The following is an 8152-nucleotide window of genomic DNA, read 5'->3' as shown; positions in this document are numbered from 1 at the left end:
CCTCTTCTTTTGTTAAAAATTATTATTATTATCATTATTATTATTATTTTGAGATGGAGTCTTGCTCTGTTGCCCAGGCTAGAGTGCAGTGGCATGATCTTGGCTCACTGCAACCTTCGCCTCCTGAGTTCAAGCAATTCTCCTGCCTCAGCCTCCCAAGTAGCTGGGATTACAGATGAGCGCCACCACATCTGACTAATTTTTGTATTTTTAGTAGAGATGGGGTTTCACCACGTTAGCCAGGCTGGTCTCAAACTTCCAACCTCAGGTGATCCACCCGCCTCGGCCTCCCATGTTTTGTTTTATTTATTTATTTTGTTAGCTTTTATTTTAGGGTCGGGGTATATGTGCAGTTTTGTTATAGAGGTAAATTGAGTGTCATGGGGGGTTGCTGTACAGATTATGTCGTCACTGAGACAATGAGCATAGTACCCAACTCACCCTCCTCCCATCCACTACCTTCAAGTAGGCTCCTGTGCCTGTTGTTCCCCTCCTTGGGTCATGTGTCCTTGATGTTTAGCTCCCACTTACAAGTGAGAGCATGTGATATTTGCTCTATTGTTCCTGCTTTAGTTTTCTTAGGATAGCGGAGGGCCAATTTTTTTGTGTTGACCTTGCTTGGTTCCAACAGGCGTAGAATTAGAAATATTTTTCCAAAAGGGAGAATACAAAATGATTTTCCTCAGCGTTGTTGTTGACAGCGGGCTCTCCTGGCCTCTTCATTAAGCCCTTGAGGCCCTTCAAGATGACCTGGTCCCATGTCCTCCATGCACAGATGAGGACAGGACACCACAGCCAGCGAGGCTCAGGACCTCCCCAGGGCCATGCAGCTGCCAAGTGGCCCAGGCAGAATGCAAGTCTGCGTGACTCCAAAGTCCACACCTGTCCACACATCACCTTAGATGCCACCTGGGCCAGCCTGCTCTGTTTTACAGATGAGGAAACTGAGCCTCAAAGAGAGGGAGCCCCTTTCCCCAGGAACAGACCTCCATCCCTGGAGGCACAGCTCTGCTCCTTCTCCAAGCTGCCTCCTTGTGGGTGGCAGAAGAGAAAGTGTCCCCTAAATAAATGCCATGAGCATGCAGCTGTGAACAAAACAATGTCCCCAGGTTGGGAGGCCAATGTCCCAAGGCCACGTGAGGAAAGAGGTTGTTGCCTTCCCGAGGAGGGGGCAGCTGCTGTGGAGCTGGAGCATTGCTCAGCCTCCAGCCTCTCCCAGGAACATAAAACTCAGGAACGAAGGAACGTTGGGCAGGAGCCCATGGGAACGAGGCCCACACTCCCCTCTCCAGGGGCTGCCTTGGCAGCTGATTACGCTCCCAATAAAATCCTTGCTGAACATCTGTATTGTGCAGGGAACTGGTGCCTGGACTCCGCTGCCACGAGGGGCTCGGCACAAGCCCCCAGTTCTGGGGCTGTCACCTCTGACCCCACAGAGACCCTGACTCTCAGGGGCCACATTCTGACCCTGAAAATCTGGAGTGAGTTAGGGAGAATTTAGACAGATGTTGCTCCTTCTAGTTTCCTGTGGAAATTAAGTGAAACCAGAAGGCATCTCATTCAGGGGAAAAGATGAGAGATATGAGGAAAACAGAGGAAATAAATACATGAGGTGTGTGTTTGCAAAGCAGTTGTTTCTTCCTCGCTCAGCACTCCTCAGAAGGGAAGTGACTTCTGGCAGGGCACTTTGCAGCAAAGCAAGTCCCTCATCAGCCGTCTGCCACCCCTCGCTCCCACCACAAAGAGCCCACAGCTCTTCACACTCAATGCTCCTGCACACTTCTAGTACTTTGCACAAGCTATTTCCTCCGCTTGGAATGCTGTTCCCTCCCTTCTCTTTCTGAAGAACCTCTACTCAGCCCACATGGATCAACTCAAGCCATAATCCCCCGACTCCCTCCCTCCCACCTTCCCAAGCAAAAGAGGTGGCTGCTTCTCCGAGTCCACCCATTACCCTGAAAACCCCTCCATGGTGATCTTGTCACGTGGACTTGAGGGCATGTCTACATGCCCTCTGTCTCCCTTGCTAGTCTACAGCAGACACTGTGTCTTAATCATCTCTGTATCCACAGTGCCTGGCAGAAGGCCTGGTACAGAAAATGAACCCAATAAATGTTCAAGGATCGGATGGAAGGAGAGGAGAGAAATGGCAGGAGGGAAGGAAAGAAGCAGAAGTAAAGAAAAAAAATATTGGCTTCTTTAGAGTATTTGCAAGTCCCTCTCTTCTTCCCTATTGATTTGAGCCTATATCTGCCTCTTCTAAATAAAATGCCTGAAAAAACTCATTGATTAGGCTGTGACAAGGCTGAGCTGTGCAACACAAATAACACGGCTTATGCAGAATAGGAGTTCATCTCTCACTCACATGAAAGTCCGTCTGGCCGGGCGCGGTGGCTCACGCCTGTAATCCCAGCACTTTGGGAGTGCAAGGCAGGCAGATCACGAGGTCATGAGTTTGAGACCAGACTGACCAACATGGTGAAACTTCGTCTCTACCAAAAATACAAAAATTAGCCGAGCGTGGTGGTGGGCGCCTGTAATCCCAGCTACTCTGGAGGCTGAGGCAGGAGAATCTCTTGAACCCGGGAGGCGGAGGTTCCAGTGAGCCGAGATTGCACCACTGCACTCCAGCCTGGGCGACAGAGTGAGACTCCATCTCAAAAAAAAAAAAAAAAAAAAAGTCTTTCTGAGGAGGCTGAGGCGGCGTTTTGAAGTCATCGGGGCCCAGGCTGCTTCTGTCTTATTGCTCTGCCATCCTAAGGGGCTGTACTCATCCAGGTGTCCCAGATAGCGCCCTACACATCTTCCTCCATCCACAGAGCCAGTAATGAAAGAGGACACACTCTTCTCTTCAAAGGCACAACTGGAAATTGAGTACAATAGTCCCTCTTATCTGTGGGGGATGTGTTCCAAGACCCCCAGTGAATGCCTGAAGCTGCAGATAGTACCAAACCTTATATACACTGTGTTTTTTCCTATACATACATACCTTATGATAAAGTTTAATTTATAAATTAGGCGCCGTGAAAGGCCAGCAATGTAACTAATAAAATAGAACAATTATAATAATACACAGTAATAAAAAATATGTGAATGTGACTTCTCTCTCTCTTTCTCTCTCTCCAAATCACTTGCCGTTCTGGACCTTGGGTAACAGAAACTGTGAGAAGCGTGGATAAGCAGGCACTATTGCACACTGCTTGCCCTCTCCTTCCATCCAGCGCAAGACAGGCTGGGAATTATGGTCTCATGCTGAGCATCTGCACACCAAGGTGAGAGTTTTATTTCCATGTAAAAGGGAGGAAATGCACTTTAGAAACAACCAGAAATCTTTTCCAAAACAACAACACACAGAAACAGAACACCCTTCCAAGCCCCAACAGTGACCTTATACATTTCACCATCCCAACAAATCTGTGAGGAAACTGAGGTTCGGGGTGGGAATGCCTTTGGCTGAGGGTACTATGAGCAGTAAAGGAACGTGACAGAAAACCAAATATCTAGTGTAAACTGGGATTTCTGTCTAAAACCTCACCAATACTAGAAAGAGGAAAGGGAAGATGTGACTGCACAGCTGCTTATAGGGAGACGATCCGGGAGTCTGAGTTGACCCCTAGCTCAGTGGATCTTCTGTGTTATGTTTATCTCCAGAGCTACATTAATGGGGGCCAACACCCAGAACAAACGGGGTGAGCGATCTGCTCTCCTAGGGCTGGCCAGACTGCACCTGGAATTCTGTGTTTTTGGGGCCAGCCCTCAATGAGAACACTGAGAAACAGGAATGGGTCTGGGGCCAAGACAGGCTGGGAAAGGTCTGGATGCCCGCCCTGTGAGGAAAGAGCCACAGCTGAACACCATGGAGAGGGGTGAACTCCAGGGGATATAGATCCTTATCTTCTCTCCTGTGTCACAGAGAGGACACGGTGACCTCATTCCAGGTGGCTCTGAGGAGCAGAACAATGACCCATGGAAAGAAGCCACTGGGAGGCAGAGTTGGCTCCAATAAAAAGAGGTAACCAGGGTGGTGCACCGAAGCCCTGGGTAGGCACAGCAGAAAGTGAGAACTCATCCCCCAGGGTGTGCACCAAGGGAGGAGATGCTGTAGAGCCTTCTAAGGCAGAATCTTGCACCTGGAGGCTCCCGCAGCTGAGAATGATCAGCTGTGTCTATGTGCATGTGCACACAAGTGTGCTCTCCTAGGGACAGGGGTCATGGCTCCCTTGAGGTTCTCCAAGGAGTTTGTGACCCAAACAAGGGTCAATGGACTGGCCCACTGGGTCCTTCCAGGGCCCCTGCCTGCTTTAAAATCCCATGACCAGGCCAGGAGCCATGGCTCACGCTTGTAATCCTAGCACTTTGGGAGGCAGAGATGAATGGATCACTTGAGGCCAGGAGTTTGAGACTAGCCTGGCCAACAACAACAACAACAAAATTAGCCAGGTGGGGTGGCGTGCATCTGTAATCCCAGCTACTTGGGAGGCTGAGGCAGGAAAATCACTTGCACCAGGGAGGCAGAGGTTGCAGTGAGCCAAGATCGCAACAGTGCACTCCAGCCTGGGTGACAGAGTAAGACTCTGTCTCAAGAAAAAAAAAAATCCCATGACCGCCAGTGTAGATGCACAAATGTCCCGATGATGAGGAAGAGGTAAAGAGAGCTCAGAGTGGCAGAAGGAACCTGGGGGCTCACTGAGACTGAAAATGGCTCTGTGAGCTCCACTCTCCAGAGCAGAGTGTGCCCCAAATCCAACCACAGGAACCACCCATTTGGCAAACTTGGAGCCCCTCATGCTCCTCCCCTTGCTGAGGCTGGAGTACCTCCAGAACCCCAACTGCAAAGGGTCCAGGGGTTCCACATTCATCACACACCAGCCTTGGTGTCTGGTATGGGTGCGGCCTTTCTCCAGGACACCCCACCAGCCAGTAGGTGTCTTTTTGTTTTTCACCACTTCCTTCTGTCTTCTACAATTAGAGACCCTCTAATGGCCAGGCACTGTGGCTCACACCTGTAATTGCAGCATTTTGGGAGGCCAAGGCAGGTGGATCACCTGAGGTAAGGAGTTCAAGACTAGTCTGACCAACATGTTGAAACCCCATCTCTACTGAAAATACAAAAATTAGCCAGGCGTGGTGGGGCATGCCTGTCATCCCAGCTGCTTGGGAGCCTGAGGCAAGAGAATCGCTTGAACTCAGGAGGCGGAGTTTTCAGTGAGCCAAGACTGCACCATTGCACTCCAGCCTGGGCAATAGAGTGAGACTGCATCTCAAAAAAGAAATAAAAGGAAAAGAGACCCTCTAGTTTATTTGATGGCAATGTAGAGTGACTTGTGAACCGCTGTTCCCAAGCAGCAAGGCAAGGAGGTAGAGAAGGAGGGGTGAAAATGGACCACAAACACCGGAGTCCTGGCCCCATCCCTGAGTGACCTGCAGCACACTTTCTTTCCTCACTGGGTCTCAGGTTCCACGCCTGTGAGCATGAGGAGCAGACTCTGTGGGGACGCCGTGCCATGATGTATGTGTGTGCCTAGCCCAGTGCCTGGCACACAGAGGGACCTCAACAGCATTTGTGGCTCACTTTGTACCTCTCAGGGCTGTTTGGGGATTAAGTGAAAAAAATACGCAGAGCACCTGGCTCCAAGCCTGGCACATAGTGAGCACTTGATGACTTCCACTTTGTGCCCCTCCTGTGCACGCGCATGCCATGGGCTGAATCACGTACCTCCCTGAATTCATACATCGATGTCCTAACCCCTAGTACCTCAGAATGTGGCTATATTTGGAGACATGGTCTTTAAAGAGGTCATTAAGTTTGAGTGAGCTCACTGGGGGGCCCTAACCCAATCTGACGGGTGGTGTCCTCATAAGAAGAGATTAGGACACAGAGAAGCATAGAGTGAATGCCATGTGAACACAGAGACTGAAGGCGGCCACCTACAAGCCACGGAGAGAGGCCTTGGAGGAAGCCATCCCAGGGCACACCTTGATCTGGGAATTCTCGCCTCCAGAATTGCAAGAAAATCAGTTTCTGTTGTTTAAGCCACCCAGCCTGAAGTACTTGTCATAGCAGCCGGAGCAAATGTGGACACGCTGCACTTCTCAGCTCTGTGCCTTTATCCACCCCGCAATGCGGCCCTGCCCAGTCCTGAGGCCCAGTCCTCACCTATCTGGCTTAACACCCCCGTCTGGCACCATGCTACTCAAAGTGTGGCCATGGACCAGTAGCCCTGGCATTCCCTTCGAGCATGTTAGAAATGCAGACTGTCAGGCCCCACTCAGACCTACTGAAGCAGAATCTGCATTTTAACAAGCTCCTGGTGATTCTCAGGCTCATTAAGGTCTGCGAAGTTCTGATGAAGGCTCATTAAGGCTCCCTCCAGGGTGTGCCTTGGGCCTCAGGACTGGAGTGCTCCCTGAGTGGTGGGTGCTGGTCACAGCTGTAGCTCCTTCCACCCCTCAAAGGACAGGAGCTGGAGGAGGAGAAAGGAGGTGGCAACATGGGGCAGCTTTGGGTGACCTTCTCAGGGGAAATAACCACTTGTGAGCCCAGAGAAGCTCCCCTGGAGGACCACCTGCTTCTGCTGCCAGTGGGAAGTCACCTCCAAGCTCCTCTGGTCCTTTAGTCCATCATTTTCTTGACATGGGTGGGAAACTGAGACCAAGATTGGCTACATAACTTTTGGGGGTTGTGCAAAATGAAAACTGGAGGCACCTGCTTCAAACACTTTGAAGCATTTCAAGATGGTAACAGTAGAGCATTACACCAAGCATGGGGCCCATCTAGGCATGGGGCCTTGGGCTCGGGTGGCACACCTGTGAGGCCAGCCTGAGGCAGAGATGGCTCCCCAGTGAGCCAGAGCTCACCCAGCCTAACCTGAGGCCTCCTGAATCCCGTCGCTCCTCTTTCTATCAGGGCACCCCCTTACCCTTGCCCTCAGAGCTTGTCAGCCTCCGGGGATCTAGCTGCAGCCAGGCAGGGAGGCGCTGGGATGAGGAGGGAGTCCAGGGCTTGGCAGCCTCCTTCCACCCCAAGCGTAGGAGACCTGACCTCCTGGCTGCTTCCCAGACGCACAGATTCCTCTGGCTCTGTGGGCCCAGCTCATCTGAGTAGTTCTGTGCCACTCCCAGCTGATGGCACAGGGGTGGGAGATGGCACCAAGAAGGAGGCAGGGGCCCCAGACACAAGATCTGCTGACCTCACGATTTCACACCCACTCTGCCTGGGCCACTGGCAATTGATGACACTTGCTATTGCCTGATTGGCACGCATCTTCTCTTTCCTGCTTCACTGAGCCACTTCTCCCCATGCCTTGTTCAGGTAGTGCTATGTCCACCCCTGCTCCAAAGGAGGGCATGGAACTTAGGTCTCTCTAGTGCCCTTCTCCACAGTGGTACATCCAGAGATGGACCCTTGATCCAAGAGAATCTAGCAAAACTCAATTCCTGAACTTTCACTGAAAATATTGAGATTGCTAACTGTAAGAATGATGGAAGCCTGGAGCTTCCTGGAGTCCCTTCATGGAGTAAGGAAGGCTTGCCTCAGAATGAAGCCAGCAGAAGGAAGCAGAGAGAGAGAGAAAAAAAAAAAAAAAGCCCTAGGATAGACATTGTTGGGATCCTGGATCCAGCTGTGCCTGAAGTCCTTGACTTCTTAGTTCTGTGTGCCAATAAATTCCATTTTTGCTTAATACAGTTGGAGTTGAGTTTTTGTCAGTAGCCATCAAAAGAATGCAGCTTGGGAGGCCAGGTGTGATGGCTCATGCCTGTAATCCCAGCACTTTGGGAGGCCGAGGCAGGTGGATCACCTGAGGTCAGAGTTTGAAACCAGCCTGACCAACATGTTGAAACCCTGTCTCTACTAAAATACAAAAAATTAACTGGGCGTGGTGGTGGGCACATATAATTTCAGCTACTAGGGACGTTGAGGCAGGAGAATTGCTTGAACCCAGGAGGTGGAGGTTGCAGTGAGCCGAGATCACGCCATTGCACTCCAGCCTGGGCAACAAGGTGAAACTTCGTCTCAAAAAAAAAAAAAAGCAGCTTGGAATGTGTGCTCAGAGGTATCCAAGCTTGTCCACTCACACTTGTAATCCATACGGACCATGGATTCCCTAGATCTGGGAAACCTCACAACACAGTGGGAGTGGTGAACAGTAGA

The sequence above is a fragment of the Papio anubis genome, chromosome 13 (genome assembly GCF_008728515.1).
Source record: "Papio anubis isolate 15944 chromosome 13, Panubis1.0, whole genome shotgun sequence".
Taxonomy (NCBI): Eukaryota; Metazoa; Chordata; class Mammalia; order Primates; family Cercopithecidae; genus Papio; species Papio anubis.
This window is presented reverse-complemented; position numbering follows the sequence as displayed.